The 18,864-nt window shown below is 45.4% G+C and overlaps 1 protein-coding gene and 2 long non-coding RNA genes across 7 annotated transcripts in view; 1 reads left to right on the top strand and 2 right to left on the bottom strand.

The window, feature by feature from the left end:
* The window catches only part of LOC115200469 (ATP-binding cassette sub-family A member 2), a 147,978-nt gene that overhangs the window by 21,739 nt on the left and 107,375 nt on the right, over window positions 1-18,864 (top strand). The gene's annotated exons all lie outside the window — the stretch shown is intronic.
* LOC115200472 (uncharacterized) lies at window positions 6,229-7,678 on the bottom strand. The gene is made up of 4 exons (XR_003879525.1): window positions 7,183-7,678; window positions 7,018-7,090; window positions 6,671-6,831; window positions 6,229-6,473 (listed from the first exon to the last, which is right to left on the bottom strand). It is a non-coding gene; the product is annotated as an uncharacterized LOC115200472 (long non-coding RNA).
* On the bottom strand, window positions 11,855-13,304 carry LOC115200471 (uncharacterized). The gene is made up of 4 exons (XR_003879524.1): window positions 12,809-13,304; window positions 12,644-12,716; window positions 12,297-12,457; window positions 11,855-12,099 (listed from the first exon to the last, which is right to left on the bottom strand). It is a non-coding gene; the product is annotated as an uncharacterized LOC115200471 (long non-coding RNA).

The raw sequence follows: 18,864 nt of genomic DNA, 5'->3' as shown, positions 1-18,864 counted from the left end.
TTCTCTTTCCCTCCCTCCTCACTATCCCTCCCTCCCTCCTCTCTCTCCCTCCCTCCTCTCTCTCCCTGCCTCCTCTCTCTCCTCCCTCCATTTGCTCTCTGCCTCCCTCTGCTCGCTCCCTCCCTCCGCTCTCTCTCCCTCCCTCCCTCCCTTTGCTCTCTCTCTCCCTCCCTCTGCTCGTGCCCTCCCTCCCTCCTTTCTCTCCCTCCCTTCTCTCTCTCTCCCTCCCTCCTCTCTCTCTCTCTCTCTCTCTCTCCTTCCCTCCCTTTGCGCTCTCTCTCCCTCCCTCTGCTCTCTCTGTCTCTCCCTCCCTCCTCTCTCTCTCCCTCCTCTCTCCCTGTCTCTTCTCGCTCTCTCTCTCCACCCCTCCTCTCTCTTTCTCCCTCCCTCCCTCCCTCCCTCCCTCCCTCCCTCCCTCCCTCCCTCCCTCCCTCCTCTCTCTCCCTCCCCTCTGCTCACACCCTCCCTCTGCTCTCTCGCTCCTTCTGCTCTCTCTCTCCCTGCCTGCCTCCCCTCCCTCTCTCTCTCTCTCTCTCTCTCTCTCACACTTTCTCTCTTTCTCTCTCACTCTCTCTCTCTCTTTCTCTCTCTCTCTCTCCCCCTGCTCTCTCCCACCCTCCTCTCTCTCCCTCCCTCTGCTCTCTCCATCCCTCCTCTCACTCTCTCCTCTCTCTCTCTCCCTCCTCTCTCTCTCTCCCTCCCTCCTCTCTCTCTCCCTCCCTCCTCTCTCTCCCTCTGCTTGCGCCCTCCCTCCTTTCTCTCTCTCCCTCCCTTCTCTCTCCCTCCCTCCTCTCTCTCTCTCTCTCTCTCCCTCCCTTCTCTCTCTCTCCCTCCCTCCTCTCTCTCTCCCTCTGCTCTTTCCCTCGCTCTGCACCCTCCCTCCCTCCCTCCCTCCCTCCCTCCCTCCCTCCCTCCCTCCCTCCCTCCCTCCCTCCCTGCTCTTTCTCTCTCCCTCCCTCCTCTCTCCCTCACCGCTTCTCACGCCCTCCCTCTGCTCTCTCCCTCCTTCTGCTCTCTCTCTCCCTGCCTGCCTGCCTCCCCTCTCTCTCTCTCTCTCTCTCTCTATCTCTCTCTCTCTCCCTCTTTCTCTCTCCCCCTGCTCTCTCCCACCCTCCTCTCTCTCCCTCCCGCTGCTCTCTCCATCCTTCCTCTCCCTCCCTCCTCTATCTCCCCCCCTCCTCTCCCTCCTTCCTCTCTCTCTCTCCCGCCCTCCTCTCTCTCCCTCCCTCTTCTCTCTCCCTCGCTCTGTTCCCTCAGCTGTAATCAGGGTGTGTTACTGTTTAATTTAATGGAAGGAGAATTGCTTCCCGTCTCTAGCTAATTTAGTCGTCATGTTTAAATCATACCATATTTACAGCTGCTATGGTAGCCAGGATACAATGTTAGTTTTGCTCAAATCATTCCAATTTACCTTCATTGACATGTTTAATTTTCACAATTGATATATAAAACAATTCTAATGTGAATGGCAACCGTCATCCAGGCCTGTATCCCTATTGGCACCCTATTCCCTACATAATGCATCCCTATGGGCCTTGGTCAAAGGAAGTGCAAGGAATAGGTTGCCATTTGGGACGCAGACCAGGTTCATCTGCAGGTGCATTGTCTTACGTCAGGCTGTTAGAATGATGCCACCGGTCAGAAGACAATGCTGCAGCTGGCTTCCCCTGCTCTAGGTTGTTCCGAAAGGCAGATATTTATCCTCGAGAGGGGTTTCTGGCCTACATGTTGCCTGTCTGTTAGATGGATACAACTTTGGGTGACTGTAGAAGGCTAGTTTCTTTGTTCTATGTGTCTGCTGTGTGCAACCGTGTCTCTTCTTATGATTGATGGCCCAGCCAGCAGCACATCTTGTTCACTGTCTGTCCGGTAGAAGAAGCGGAGAGGAACAATCTAATGTTGTCTTGTCTCTCTTATGTGGAGTGGAGTGAGATAAAGGGCAGAAGAGGAGAGGAGAGTGGAGGAAAGGAGAGGATAAGAGAGGAGAGGAGTTGATTTAGGCAGATGCTGCAGTGGAGTAGATTAACATCATCTCTCTCACTCTCAAAAATTATAGAACCTGTGGAGCCGATTGTTAATTTCTACAATGTATAACACAAGGCAAGCTTGATACAGTATTCATATCAGTGCTTTAGCCAATTTTTCAATAGGGGAGTTGGCTAAAGCACAAACAGATCCTGGCTACTAGGCTTACACAGCCCAACACAGATCCTGGCTACTAGGCTTACACAGCCCAACACAGATCCTGGCTACTAGGCTTACACAGCCCAACACAGATCCTGGCTACTAGGTTTATACAGCCCAACACAGATCCTGGATACTAGGCTTACACAGCCTAACACAGATCCTGGATACTAGGCTTACACAGCCCAACACAGAACCTGGATACTAGGCTTACACAGCCTAACACAGATCCTGGATACTAGGCTTACACAGCCCAACACAGATCCTGGCTACTAGGTTTACACAGCCTAACACAGATCCTGGATACTAGGCTTACACAGCCTAACACAGATCCTGGATACTAGGCTTACACAGCCCAACACAGATCCTGGATACTAGGCTTACACAGCCTAACACAGATCCTGGATACTAGGCTTACACAGCCTAACACAGATCCTGGATACTAGGTTTACACAGCCTAACACAGATCCTGGATACTAGGCTTACACAGCCCAACACAGATCCTGGATACTAGGCTTACACAGCCTAACACAGATCCTGGATACTAGGCTTACACAGCCCAACACAGATCCTGGATACTAGGCTTACACAGCCTAACACAGATCCTGGATACTAGGCTTACACAGCCCAACACAGATCCTGGATACTAGGCTTACACAGCCCAACACAGATCCTGGATACTAGGCTTACACAGCCTAACACAGATCCTGGATACTAGGCTTACACAGCCTAACACAGATCCTGGATACTTGGCTTACACAGCCCAACACAGATCCTGGCTACTAGGCTTACACAGCCTAATACAGATCCTGGATACTAGGCTTACACAGCCTAACACAGATCGTGGATACTAGGCTTACACAGCCCAACACAGATCCTGGATACTAGGCTTACACAGCCTAACACAGATCCTGGATACTAGGCTTACACAGCCCAACACAGATCCTGGATACTAGGCTTACACAGCCTAACACAGATCCTGGATACTAGGCTTACACAGCCTAACACAGATCCTGGATACTAGGCTTACACAGCCTAACACAGATCCTGGATACTAGGCTTACACAGCCTAACACAAATCCTGGATACTAGGCTTACACAGCCTAACACAGATCCTGGCTACTAGGCTTACACAGCCTAACACAGATCCTGGATACTAGGCTTACACAGCCCAACAAAGATCCTGGATACTAGGCTTACACAGCCTAACACAGATCCTGGATACTAGGCTTACACAGCCTAACACAGATCCTTGATACTAGGCTTACACAGCCTAACACAGATCCTGGCTACTAGGCTTACACAGCCTAACACAGATCCTGGATACTAGGCTTACACAGCCCAACACAGATCCTGGATACTAGGCTTACACAGCCCAACACAGATCCTGGATACTAGGCTTACACAGCCTAACACAGATCCTGGATACTAGGCTTACACAGCCCAACACAGAACCTGGATACTAGGCTTACACAGCCTAACACAGATCCTGGATACTAGGCTTACACAGCCCAACACAGATCCTGGCTACTAGGTTTACACAGCCTAACACAGATCCTGGATACTAGGCTTACACAGCCTAACACAGATCCTGGATACTAGGCTTACACAGCCCAACACAGATCCTGGATACTAGGCTTACACAGCCTAACACAGATCCTGGATACTAGGCTTACACAGCCTAACACAGATCCTGGATACTAGGTTTACACAGCCTAACACAGATCCTGGATACTAGGCTTACACAGCCCAACACAGATCCTGGATACTAGGCTTACACAGCCTAACACAGATCCTGGATACTAGGCTTACACAGCCCAACACAGAGATCCTGGATACTAGGCTTACACAGCCTAACACAGATCCTGGATACTAGGCTTACACAGCCCAACACAGATCCTGGATACTAGGCTTACACAGCCCAACACAGATCCTGGATACTAGGCTTACACAGCCTAACACAGATCCTGGATACTAGGCTTACACAGCCTAACACAGATCCTGGATACTTGGCTTACACAGCCCAACACAGATCCTGGCTACTAGGCTTACACAGCCTAATACAGATCCTGGATACTAGGCTTACACAGCCTAACACAGATCGTGGATACTAGGCTTACACAGCCCAACACAGATCCTGGATACTAGGCTTACACAGCCTAACACAGATCCTGGATACTAGGCTTACACAGCCCAACACAGATCCTGGATACTAGGCTTACACAGCCTAACACAGATCCTGGATACTAGGCTTACACAGCCTAACACAGATCCTGGATACTAGGCTTACACAGCCTAACACAGATCCTGGATACTAGGCTTACACAGCCTAACACATATCCTGGATACTAGGCTTACACAGCCTAACACAGATCCTGGCTACTAGGCTTACACAGCCTAACACAGATCCTGGATACTAGGCTTACACAGCCCAACAAAGATCCTGGATACTAGGCTTACACAGCCTAACACAGATCCTGGATACTAGGCTTACACAGCCTAACACAGATCCTGGATACTAGGCTTACACAGCCTAACACAGATCCTGGCTACTAGGCTTACACAGCCTAACACAGATCCTGGATACTAGGCTTACACAGCCTAACACAGATCCTGGATACTAGGCTTACACAGCCCAACACAGATCCTGGATACTAGGCTTACACAGCCTATCACAGATCCTGGATACTAGGCTTTCACAGCCCAACACAGATCCTGGATACTAGGCTTACACAGCCTAACACAGATCCTGGATACTAGGCTTACACAGCCTAACACAGATCTTGGATACTAGGCTTACACAGCCTAACACAGATCCTGGATACTAGGCTTACACAGCCTAACACAGATCCTGGATACTAGGCTTACACAGCGTAACACAGATCCTGGATACTAGGCTTACACAGCCTAACACAGATCCTGGCTACTAGGCTTACACAGCACAACACAGATCCTGGCTACTAGGCTTACACAGCCTAACACAGATCCTGGATACTAGGCTTACACAGCCTAACACAGATCCTGGATACTAGGCTTACACAGCCTAACACAGATCCTGGCTACTAGGCTTACACAGCCTAACACAGATCCTGGCTACTAGGCTTACACAGCCCAACACAGATCCTGGCTACTAGGCTTACACAGCCTAACACAGATCCTGGCTACTAGGCTTACACAGCCCAACACAGATTACTGGCCCTCATTTATCATTGTTGTGTAGAAAAGCTTCTAAATTAACTCGTATGAAGAAAATTTAGAATGTTTGCAAGTACTGAAAAGTTTGTATTTATCAATTTCTCATCCACTTGATTTACACACACCTTGATAAATCAGACACGTTGTAAAACCCTGTGCTAGTGCATGTGAATTCTCATTTACATAAAGAACCTGCAAGAAATGTCACTAATTTCTGTCCACCAACATGGAGAAATCAAAGAAGACAAAGAAAAAAAACTTTTCGGACGCAAAAATATAACTTGATCACCGAAGTGGAAGCAAAACAAGCCATACTTTTTGGAGCCCTCAGCAATGGCTTGACAAATAAGAGAACAAATATTACTTAGGAGCAGGTTAGAGCTGTGGTAAATTCTGCCTCATCTGAGTGCAGAACAGTTAATGAAATTAAAAAGAAATGGTTTGATTTGAAATTGTTTGCACCAAAAAAATGATGATCCACAAAAGGGATATAAGTGCAACAGGATGAGGGCAGAGCGACTCTTCACTGTCTGCTATGGACCACCACATTGGCAACATAATTGGAGAGACCTCAGTGTTTGGCATCATTTGTGATGGTGATACTGAGGACCCTCTCCCAGGCCCTGAAGGGGCAGCAGGTAGCCTAGTGGTTAGAGCCTTGGACTAGTAACCAAAAGGTTGCAAGATCAAATCCCTGAGCTGTCATGGTAAAAAACTGTCACTCTGAACAAGGCAGTTAAAAAATCAAATACCAGACTCACCAACTGATGGTAAGTCAAGCTTTATTTTTGCAACCATATTCAGACATGGACCACATCTAAATATTTGTTCTTGACAATAAATATAACAACTATATAGAACAAATTCAATGTAACAGAATTAATATAACAAAAATAACAAAACATGAAATCTTCACAGATGTGGGTGATTTGCTTGACCCCTCAGCCATTCCCAGTCCTACAAGAAGGGTGTCCTCTTTGGCGAGCGCTTTGGCGAGCGCTTTGGCGAGCGCTTTGGCGAGCGCTTTGGCGAGCGCTTTGGCGAGCGCTTTGGCGAGCGCTTAAGCTGCGCTGCATGTTTTGACTGACGCAGTCCTGAAACAACAAGAAGAGATCAACACATCAATTCTTGGACTTAAACAGCAGCTGGAGGATGTATGCAACGGCCTGAGAGAGAGAAATCAATCATTGACAGAACTTGTTGATTGTGTCAAACATGTGAGACAAATTCTGGTGCAATGTAAATGTGTTTTCCTTGTCGATTTGATTACAATATTTGGAAGAACAGATACCTAAAACCGTTGAATGATATGGACTCTTGTCCTCAGCTATGGGTGGTGGGAAACTCCCTGTCAGGCAGGGACTCATCAGGTCTGGGTGGATCATTCAGTGGAATGCCATGTTAGATTGCAATGTTGTGGAGGACACTGTCAGCCTTGACAATGTAGCAACCCTAAAAAGGAACATGCACATTGTATTACATTCACGTAACGGCATTTGAAGGAATATCATTTCAGAGGAAAACCTTGCTGGGCTGGTATTGCAGTGTGGCTCCTGTCCCAGACAAGCACAGCCAGCGCGCTTTCAGCAGGCCTATGGTGCGCTCCACTGTTGTTCTGGTGCGTGGGCGTGGTTGTACCTGGCCTCTTGTTGGTTGGAGGGGTTTGTGAGGGGAGTCATCAGCCATGTTTTTAATGGGTAGCCCCAGTCTCCTGCAGTTATGAACACAACATTCAGATATTGTTTCCCAATAGAGGTCTAACATGACAAATAAAACCTTGCAAATAAAACATAAGTTACTTACCAATAAGCCATCCGTCCTCAACAGCTCCTTCCTGGGGGTTAAGGCTGACTGAACTGTTCTGAACAATGAATGAATCATGTGTCCCAGCTGGCCATTTGGCCACTACATTCAACAAAGCCAAATGTGAATCACAGATGACCTGCATATTGACAGAATGGAAAGCTTTTCTGTTGACAAAGTTGAATTCGTTCAATGATGGTGCTTTTATTGCGATGTGGGTGCAGTCAATTGCTCCAATGACATTGGGAAATCCAGCTACGGTATAGAAATCCCTTTTCACTCTGGCCTGTTGCACAGCAGTGTACGGACCCTGTATGTATTGTGGGGTCAATGAAATAATGCCATGAAGGACTGCAGGCAATATTCAGCTCATGGTTGGTTGTAAAATGCCAGACTGATCCGCAATATCCCGTTGGAATGTTCCAGTGGCCAGAAATCCCAGGGTGGAGAGGACTTGGGTATGCATTGGGATGGCATTGGTGCATTTCGTCTCCCTTTCAAATACTGGAGAGAGTTGGTTGCAGAGATACAATAAAATATACCTTGGAAAACGAAATCTACTAATAAGCCAAGCGTCGCTCTCAGCAAAAAAATCTGCACCCTCATTGAAAACACGCTCCCTGCGTAATGCAGCTTGTGCCAGATCCTCCAGCAATGCAGGATTTTCCATTTTGGACAAGTCACAATGCCTCATGTTGTCTTTTATATTATTAAACTGGTTTAACTAAGTTGCCTTCAACCTTACATTCCACTCTCTTTCTAATTGACTTTATTATTCAATTAGGCTTAAATGGTTTCATGTTTATGAATTCGATAGGACCCTGAGAAAACTATTAGTAGCTTAAGTGTCTATAAAATAAATACATGAATAAACTATTAATGTATTCTATTTTTTCTTTATAGTTTATGATTTGGTCCAGTATGTCAAACCTTTCTTCATTTGGTGGATGGTATTTCATTATCAGTTTGACTTTTCTACCACAAGGTGCTGTGTGTACACATGGTCAGAGGTGTCCTTCAATTTACACACATTCTCAAGTAGAAGTACAACTTGATAAATCCCACACATTCTCAAGAAGAAGTACAACTTGATAAATCCAACACATTCTCAAGTAGAAGTACAACTTGATAAATCCCACACATTCTCAAGAAGAAGTACAACTTGATAAATCCAACACATTCTCAAGTAGAAGTACAACTTGATAAATCCAACACATTCTCAAGTAGAAGTACAACTTGATAAATCCCACACATTCTCAAGTAGAAGTACAACTTGATAAATCCCACACATTCTCAAGTAGAAGTACAACTTGATAAATCCCACACATTCTCAAGTAGAAGTACAACTTGATAAATCCAACACATTCTCAAGTAGAAGTACAACTTGATAAATCCAACACATTCTCAAGTAGAAGTACAACTTGATAAATCCAACACATTCTCAAGTAGAAGTACAACTTGATAAATCCCACACATTCTCAAGTAGAAGTACAACTTGATAAATCCCACACATTCTCAAGTAGAAGTACATCTTGATAAATCCCACACATTCTCAAGTAGAAGTACAACTTGATAAATCCAACACATTCTCAAGTAGAAGTACAACTTGATAAATCCCACACATTCTCAAGTAGAAGTACAACTTGATAAATCCCACACATTCTCAAGTAGAAGTACAACTTGATAAATCCCACACATTCTCAAGTAGAAGTACAACTTGATAAATCCCACACATTCTCAAGTAGAAGTACAACTTGATAAATCCCACACATTCTCAAGTAGAAGTACAACTTGATAAATCCCACACATTCTCAAGTAGAAGTACAACTTGATAAATCCCACACTTTGCTTAGAAATGATTGCACGCATGGTTTACGAACATTTCTGTTCGTGCGCAACATTGATAAATGAGGGCCCTGGCTACTAGACTTACACAGCCCAACACAGATCCTGGATACTAGGCTTACACAGCCCAACACAGATCCTGGCTACTAGGCTTACACAGCCCAACACAGATCCTGGATACTAGGCTTACACAGCCCAACACAGATCCTGGATACTAGGCTTACACAGCCCAACACAGATCCTGGATACTAGGCTTACACAGCCCAACACAGATCCTGGCTACTAGGCTTACACAGCCCAACACAGATCCTGGATACTAGGCTTACACAGCCCAACACAGATCCTGGATACTAGGCTTACACAGCCCAACACAGATCCTGGCTACTAGGCTTACACAGCCCAACACAGATCCTGGATACTAGGCTTACACAGCCCAACACAGATCCTGGCTACTAGGCTTACACAGCCCAACACAGATCCTGGATACTAGGCTTACACAGCCCAACACAGATCCTGGATACTAGGCTTACACAGCCTAACACAGATCCTGGATACTAGGCTTACACAGCCTAACACAGATCCTGGCTACTAGGCTTACACAGCCAAACACACATCCTTGCTACTAGGCTTACACAGCCTAACGCAGATCCTGGCTACTAGGCTTACACAGCCTAACACAGATCCTGGCTACTAGGCTTACACAGCCCAACACAGATCCTGGATACTAGGCTTACACAGCCCAACACAGATCCTGGCTACTAGGCTTACACAGCCCAACACAGATCCTGGATACTTGGCTTACACAGCCCAACACAGATCCTGGCTACTAGGCTTACACAGCCTAATACAGATCCTGGATACTAGGCTTACACAGCCTAACACAGATCGTGGATACTAGGCTTACACAGCCCAACACAGATCCTGGATACTAGGCTTACACAGCCTAACACAGATCCTGGATACTAGGCTTACACAGCCCAACACAGATCCTGGATACTAGGCTTACACAGCCTAACACAGATCCTGGATACTAGGCTTACACAGCCTAACACAGATCCTGGATACTAGGCTTACACAGCCTAACACAGATCCTGGATACTAGGCTTACACAGCCTAACACATATCCTGGATACTAGGCTTACACAGCCTAACACAGATCCTGGCTACTAGGCTTACACAGCCTAACACAGATCCTGGATACTAGGCTTACACAGCCCAACAAAGATCCTGGATACTAGGCTTACACAGCCTAACACAGATCCTGGATACTAGGCTTACACAGCCTAACACAGATCCTGGATACTAGGCTTACACAGCCTAACACAGATCCTGGCTACTAGGCTTACACAGCCTAACACAGATCCTGGATACTAGGCTTACACAGCCTAACACAGATCCTGGATACTAGGCTTACACAGCCAACACAGATCCTGGATACTAGGCTTACACAGCCTATCACAGATCCTGGATACTAGGCTTTCACAGCCCAACACAGATCCTGGATACTAGGCTTACACAGCCTAACACAGATCCTGGATACTAGGCTTACACAGCCTAACACAGATCTTGGATACTAGGCTTACACAGCCTAACACAGATCCTGGATACTAGGCTTACACAGCCTAACACAGATCCTGGATACTAGGCTTACACAGCGTAACACAGATCCTGGATACTAGGCTTACACAGCCTAACACAGATCCTGGCTACTAGGCTTACACAGCACAACACAGATCCTGGCTACTAGGCTTACACAGCCTAACACAGATCCTGGATACTAGGCTTACACAGCCTAACACAGATCCTGGATACTAGGCTTACACAGCCTAACACAGATCCTGGCTACTAGGCTTACACAGCCTAACACAGATCCTGGCTACTAGGCTTACACAGCCCAACACAGATCCTGGCTACTAGGCTTACACAGCCTAACACAGATCCTGGCTACTAGGCTTACACAGCCCAACACAGATTACTGGCCCTCATTTATCATTGTTGTGTAGAAAAGCTTCTAAATTAACTCGTATGAAGAAAATTTAGAATGTTTGCAAGTACTGAAAAGTTTGTATTTATCAATTTCTCATCCACTTGATTTACACACACCTTGATAAATCAGACACGTTGTAAAACCCTGTGCTAGTGCATGTGAATTCTCATTTACATAAAGAACCTGCAAGAAATGTCACTAATTTCTGTCCACCAACATGGAGAAATCAAAGAAGACAAAGAAAAAAAACTTTTCGGACGCAAAAATATAACTTGATCACCGAAGTGGAAGCAAAACAAGCCATACTTTTTGGAGCCCTCAGCAATGGCTTGACAAATAAGAGAACAAATATTACTTAGGAGCAGGTTAGAGCTGTGGTAAATTCTGCCTCATCTGAGTGCAGAACAGTTAATGAAATTAAAAAGAAATGGTTTGATTTGAAATTGTTTGCACCAAAAAAATGATGATCCACAAAAGGGATATAAGTGCAACAGGATGAGGGCAGAGCGACTCTTCACTGTCTGCTATGGACCACCACATTGGCAACATAATTGGAGAGACCTCAGTGTTTGGCATCATTTGTGATGGTGATACTGAGGACCCTCTCCCAGGCCCTGAAGGGGCAGCAGGTAGCCTAGTGGTTAGAGCCTTGGACTAGTAACCAAAAGGTTGCAAGATCAAATCCCTGAGCTGTCATGGTAAAAAACTGTCACTCTGAACAAGGCAGTTAAAAAATCAAATACCAGACTCACCAACTGATGGTAAGTCAAGCTTTATTTTTGCAACCATATTCAGACATGGACCACATCTAAATATTTGTTCTTGACAATAAATATAACAACTATATAGAACAAATTCAATGTAACAGAATTAATATAACAAAAATAACAAAACATGAAATCTTCACAGATGTGGGTGATTTGCTTGACCCCTCAGCCATTCCCAGTCCTACAAGAAGGGTGTCCTCTTTGGCGAGCGCTTTGGCGAGCGCTTTGGCGAGCGCTTTGGCGAGCGCTTTGGCGAGCGCTTTGGCGAGCGCTTTGGCGAGCGCTTAAGCTGCGCTGCATGTTTTGACTGACGCAGTCCTGAAACAACAAGAAGAGATCAACACATCAATTCTTGGACTTAAACAGCAGCTGGAGGATGTATGCAACGGCCTGAGAGAGAGAAATCAATCATTGACAGAACTTGTTGATTGTGTCAAACATGTGAGACAAATTCTGGTGCAATGTAAATGTGTTTTCCTTGTCGATTTGATTACAATATTTGGAAGAACAGATACCTAAAACCGTTGAATGATATGGACTCTTGTCCTCAGCTATGGGTGGTGGGAAACTCCCTGTCAGGCAGGGACTCATCAGGTCTGGGTGGATCATTCAGTGGAATGCCATGTTAGATTGCAATGTTGTGGAGGACACTGTCAGCCTTGACAATGTAGCAACCCTAAAAAGGAACATGCACATTGTATTACATTCACGTAACGGCATTTGAAGGAATATCATTTCAGAGGAAAACCTTGCTGGGCTGGTATTGCAGTGTGGCTCCTGTCCCAGACAAGCACAGCCAGCTCGCTTTCAGCAGGCCTATGGTGCGCTCCACTGTTGTTCTGGTGCGTGGGCGTGGTTGTACCTGGCCTCTTGTTGGTTGGAGGGGTTTGTGAGGGGAGTCATCAGCCATGTTTTTAATGGGTAGCCCCAGTCTCCTGCAGTTATGAACACAACATTCAGATATTGTTTCCCAATAGAGGTCTAACATGACAAATAAAACCTTGCAAATAAAACATAAGTTACTTACCAATAAGCCATCCGTCCTCAACAGCTCCTTCCTGGGGGTTAAGGCTGACTGAACTGTTCTGAACAATGAATGAATCATGTGTCCCAGCTGGCCATTTGGCCACTACATTCAACAAAGCCAAATGTGAATCACAGATGACCTGCATATTGACAGAATGGAAAGCTTTTCTGTTGACAAAGTTGAATTCGTTCAATGATGGTGCTTTTATTGCGATGTGGGTGCAGTCAATTGCTCCAATGACATTGGGAAATCCAGCTACGGTATAGAAATCCCTTTTCACTCTGGCCTGTTGCACAGCAGTGTACGGACCCTGTATGTATTGTGGGGTCAATGAAATAATGCCATGAAGGACTGCAGGCAATATTCAGCTCATGGTTGGTTGTAAAATGCCAGACTGATCCGCAATATCCCGTTGGAATGTTCCAGTGGCCAGAAATCCCAGGGTGGAGAGGACTTGGGTATGCATTGGGATGGCATTGGTGCATTTCGTCTCCCTTTCAAATACTGGAGAGAGTTGGTTGCAGAGATACAATAAAATATACCTTGGAAAACGAAATCTACTAATAAGCCAAGCGTCGCTCTCAGCAAAAAAATCTGCACCCTCATTGAAAACACGCTCCCTGCGTAATGCAGCTTGTGCCAGATCCTCCAGCAATGCAGGATTTTCCATTTTGGACAAGTCACAATGCCTCATGTTGTCTTTTATATTATTAAACTGGTTTAACTAAGTTGCCTTCAACCTTACATTCCACTCTCTTTCTAATTGACTTTATTATTCAATTAGGCTTAAATGGTTTCATGTTTATGAATTCGATAGGACCCTGAGAAAACTATTAGTAGCTTAAGTGTCTATAAAATAAATACATGAATAAACTATTAATGTATTCTATTTTTTCTTTATAGTTTATGATTTGGTCCAGTATGTCAAACCTTTCTTCATTTGGTGGATGGTATTTCATTATCAGTTTGACTTTTCTACCACAAGGTGCTGTGTGTACACATGGTCAGAGGTGTCCTTCAATTTACACACATTCTCAAGTAGAAGTACAACTTGATAAATCCCACACATTCTCAAGAAGAAGTACAACTTGATAAATCCAACACATTCTCAAGTAGAAGTACAACTTGATAAATCCCACACATTCTCAAGAAGAAGTACAACTTGATAAATCCAACACATTCTCAAGTAGAAGTACAACTTGATAAATCCAACACATTCTCAAGTAGAAGTACAACTTGATAAATCCCACACATTCTCAAGTAGAAGTACAACTTGATAAATCCCACACATTCTCAAGTAGAAGTACAACTTGATAAATCCCACACATTCTCAAGTAGAAGTACAACTTGATAAATCCAACACATTCTCAAGTAGAAGTACAACTTGATAAATCCAACACATTCTCAAGTAGAAGTACAACTTGATAAATCCAACACATTCTCAAGTAGAAGTACAACTTGATAAATCCCACACATTCTCAAGTAGAAGTACAACTTGATAAATCCCACACATTCTCAAGTAGAAGTACATCTTGATAAATCCCACACATTCTCAAGTAGAAGTACAACTTGATAAATCCAACACATTCTCAAGTAGAAGTACAACTTGATAAATCCCACACATTCTCAAGTAGAAGTACAACTTGATAAATCCCACACATTCTCAAGTAGAAGTACAACTTGATAAATCCCACACATTCTCAAGTAGAAGTACAACTTGATAAATCCCACACATTCTCAAGTAGAAGTACAACTTGATAAATCCCACACATTCTCAAGTAGAAGTACAACTTGATAAATCCCACACATTCTCAAGTAGAAGTACAACTTGATAAATCCCACACTTTGCTTAGAAATGATTGCACGCATGGTTTACGAACATTTCTGTTCGTGCGCAACATTGATAAATGAGGGCCCTGGCTACTAGACTTACACAGCCCAACACAGATCCTGGATACTAGGCTTACACAGCCCAACACAGATCCTGGCTACTAGGCTTACACAGCCCAACACAGATCCTGGATACTAGGCTTACACAGCCCAACACAGATCCTGGATACTAGGCTTACACAGCCCAACACAGATCCTGGATACTAGGCTTACACAGCCCAACACAGATCCTGGCTACTAGGCTTACACAGCCCAACACAGATCCTGGATACTAGGCTTACACAGCCCAACACAGATCCTGGATACTAGGCTTACACAGCCCAACACAGATCCTGGCTACTAGGCTTACACAGCCCAACACAGATCCTGGATACTAGGCTTACACAGCCCAACACAGATCCTGGCTACTAGGCTTACACAGCCCAACACAGATCCTGGATACTAGGCTTACACAGCCCAACACAGATCCTGGATACTAGGCTTACACAGCCTAACACAGATCCTGGATACTAGGCTTACACAGCCTAACACAGATCCTGGCTACTAGGCTTACACAGCCAAACACACATCCTTGCTACTAGGCTTACACAGCCTAACGCAGATCCTGGCTACTAGGCTTACACAGCCTAACACAGATCCTGGCTACTAGGCTTACACAGCCCAACACAGATCCTGGATACTAGGCTTACACAGCCCAACACAGATCCTGGCTACTAGGCTTACACAGCCCAACACAGATCCTGGATACTAGGCTTACACAGCCCAACACAGATCCTGGCTACTAGGCTTACACAGCCTAACACAGATCCTGGATACTAGGCTTACACAGCCTAACACAGATCCTGGCTACTAGGCTTACACAGCCTAACACAGATCCTGGATACTAGGCTTACACAGCCTAACACAGATCCTGGCTACTAGGCTTACACAGCCTAACACAGATCCTGGATACTAGGCTTACACAGCCCAACACAGATCCTGGCTACTAGGCTTACACAGCCGAAACACAGATCCTGGCTACTAGGCTTACACAGCCTAACACAGATCCTGGATACTTGGCTTACACAGCCGAAACATAGGCCCCTCAGTCTCTTTTCCAACACAATGGTTGCTTCTAAAATGACACCCCACTCCCTTTATAGTGCATTACTTTTGACCAGGGCCTCTTGTGAAAAGTAGTGCACTATATTTGGAGTAGTGTGCCATTTGAGATGCACTTATGAATATATTCCGCGTTGCCCTTTGAGCTGCAGCAGTGCTGTTTGATAAGCCATGTTGGCCTTTTGGTTGTTGATCTTGCAGTCTTGGGTAAGCAGTGGGGAGTAGGTCCGTGTTCACTGTGTACAACGTGATGCTTATGTAGGTCCTCTTCAAGTTGTTCCCTCTTCTCCACTGCCCTGTGCTGCTTGTTGAAGAGGAGCTCTCCGCTCTGGCACTTAGATGAAGGCTGCAACCATTTCCACCTCTGCCAAATGCAGAGGGAGGGAAGGTTGGATGGAGGGAGGGAGTCAAGGAGGGAGGGAGAGAGAGAGGGAGGCATGGAAGGAGGGAGAGGGAGAGGTGGTGGGAGGGAGGGATGGATGGAGGGAGGGGTGAAGAGAGACGGACAGCATGTTAATGATTGATACTGTCACCTTGGATCCCGATTAATCATTTAAACTACCTTGTGTATGTGTGTGTCTGTCCATATCTGCGTGAGTGTCTGTGAAAAAGATGTGTGTGTGTGTGTGTGTGTGTGTGTGTGTGTGTGTGTGTGTGTGTGTGTGTGTGTGTGTGTGTGTGTGTGTGTGTGTGTGTGTGTGTGTGTGTGTGTGTGTGTGAGACCATTCCGGGGTGAATGTGAGGACAGTAGAATGAGTGTCTATGTACATCTTCTAATATTTGTGCCCAGACTACTTTTTGGTCTGCTTTGGCGTATATTATACAAAGCTGATTAGTTCATTATTTAGAGTGTATGTATGCTTGAGGACATTTTATTGTATTGAGGGTGGTCTTATTTCCTGGAGGAAGAGGATTACTGAAGGAGAGTGAGAGTGAGATACATAAAGAGAGACGTAGCAAGGTAGAGAGAGGTAGAGAGAGAGACCTAAAGAGGTAGGTAGTGTCACGTCCTGGCCAGTATAAGGGTTAATTAGTATTGTACTTTGGTCAGGACGTGGCAGAGGGTATTTGTTTTATGTGGTTCTGGGTGTTGTATGAGTTAGGAGGGCATTTGATTTAGTATTCCGGGGTTTTGGGCACTGGGTGAGTTTCATGAATTCTATGTTGAGTCTAGTGTGTTTGTTTCTATGTTTGGATTCATTGGGGTTGGGACTCTCAATTGAAGGCAGGTGTTGTCTATTTGCCTTTGATTGAGAGTCCCATATATGTGGGTGTGTTTGACTTTTGTGGGAGATTGTTCTGTGTTTCGCCTTGTGCCTTACCAGACTGTTTTTGTTGATCGTTCGTGTTTTGTTATTTTTTGTACATTCATTTTTTTGAAAGTAAATAAACGTCAAGATGAGCCTGCACATACCTGCTGCGTTTTGGTCCTCCTTAACCGACGACTACCGTGACAGGTAGAGAGAGAGCGCGAGAGAGACATAGAGAGAGGTGAAGCGAGAGAGAGGTAGAGAGAAAGAGAGAGAGGAAAAAGAAAGAGAGAGACAAAGAGAGAGACAGAGTGCGAGAGGGAGGGATAAATAAGAGAGAAAGCAGATAGCCATGCATGAGATGGAGCATTGATTCTGAAGGAGTGTTTGAAAATCTCACCAAAGCTCCACTGGTAGAGCCAATAGAGCTTAAGGTTAGGGAGAACAGAGAACATAGCGAGATAGAAGAGAGAGTGAGATAATTAGGGAGGGATTAACATTGGTCCAGACTCGCTTATATTCATTAGGAACCAAAATGAAGAAAACGAGCAAAACGGGGAGGGACCTACCTGCATTTGTCCAATAAGAATTGCTTGTTTTCATTTTTCTTTTCAGAACGTTTTGCTATGGTGTACACTAATGAATATGACCTAGCTGTGCCCAACATTGCAGGAGTCTTTCCCAGATGTTATACAGTAGCATTTAGCCCCCTGCCTGCCTGTGTCTATGAGGGCCCAGGTCAGAAGTAGTGCACTATATAGGGAATAGGGCTCTGGTCTAAAGTAGTGCAATTTATAGGGAATAGGGCTCCAGTCTAAAGTAGTGCAATTTATAGGGAATAGGGCTCCAGTCTAAAGTAATGCACTATATAGGGAATAGGGCTCTGGTCTAATGTAGTGCACTGTATAGGGAATAGGGTGACATTTGGGACATAAGCCTATGTGTCATTATTCGCTGTCCTTCCTTCCTTCCTGCCTGCCTGCCTGCCTGCCTGCCTGCCTGCCTGCCTGCCTGCCTGCCTGCCTGCCTTCCTGTCTTCGTGTTCTGTAGCAGCAGGCCTGCAGCTGTAATCAGCATCATTAATCTAGACTGTGTTCACTAAGCTGTTCCCTCAATGACAAACTATTGTTTGTGTTCTAGTAGGACCTGAAAACAAATTGATTCTGCTCTGTGAAGGTGGGACAGCCCGCTGCAGCCCTCCTTCTCTCTTTCTCTCTCCTTCTCTCTCTCCCTTTCTCACTCTCTCTCGCCCTCATTCTCTCTCCTCTCTCTCTCTCGCCCTCAATCTCTCTCCTCTCTCTCACACTCCCTCATTCTCTCTTTCTCTCTCTCACTCCCTCATTCTCTCTCCTCCTCTCTCACTCCCTCATTCTCTCTCCTTCTCTTTCTCTCTCGCCCTCATTCTCTCTTTCTCTCTCTCACTCCCTCATTCTCTCTCCTTCTCTCCTCTCTCTCACTCCCTCATTCTCTCTCCTTTTCTCTTTTTCTCTCTTGCTAGCTCTCTATTTATCTCTAGTTCTCTTTCTCTCTTCTTCTTAATAGTTGTCTCATCAGGTTCTAACCAGGCTCTAACCAGGCTCTAACCAGGTTCTAACCAGGCTCTAACCAGGCTCTAACCAGGCTTTAACCAGGCTCTAACCAGGCTTTAACCAGGCTTTAACCAGGTTCTAACCAGGCTTTAACCAGGCTCTAACCAGGCTCTAACCAGGCTTTAACCAGGCTCTAACCAGGCTTTAACCAGGCTCTAACCAGGCTTTAACCAGGCTTTAACCAGGCTCTAACCAGGCTCTAACCAGGCTCTAACCAGGCTTTAAC

Source organism: Salmo trutta, chromosome 9, assembly GCF_901001165.1.
Source record: "Salmo trutta chromosome 9, fSalTru1.1, whole genome shotgun sequence".
Lineage (NCBI taxonomy): Eukaryota > Metazoa > Chordata > Actinopteri > Salmoniformes > Salmonidae > Salmo > Salmo trutta.
Note: the sequence above shows the minus strand (reverse complement) of the source record. Positions and strands in the feature narration are given on the sequence as shown.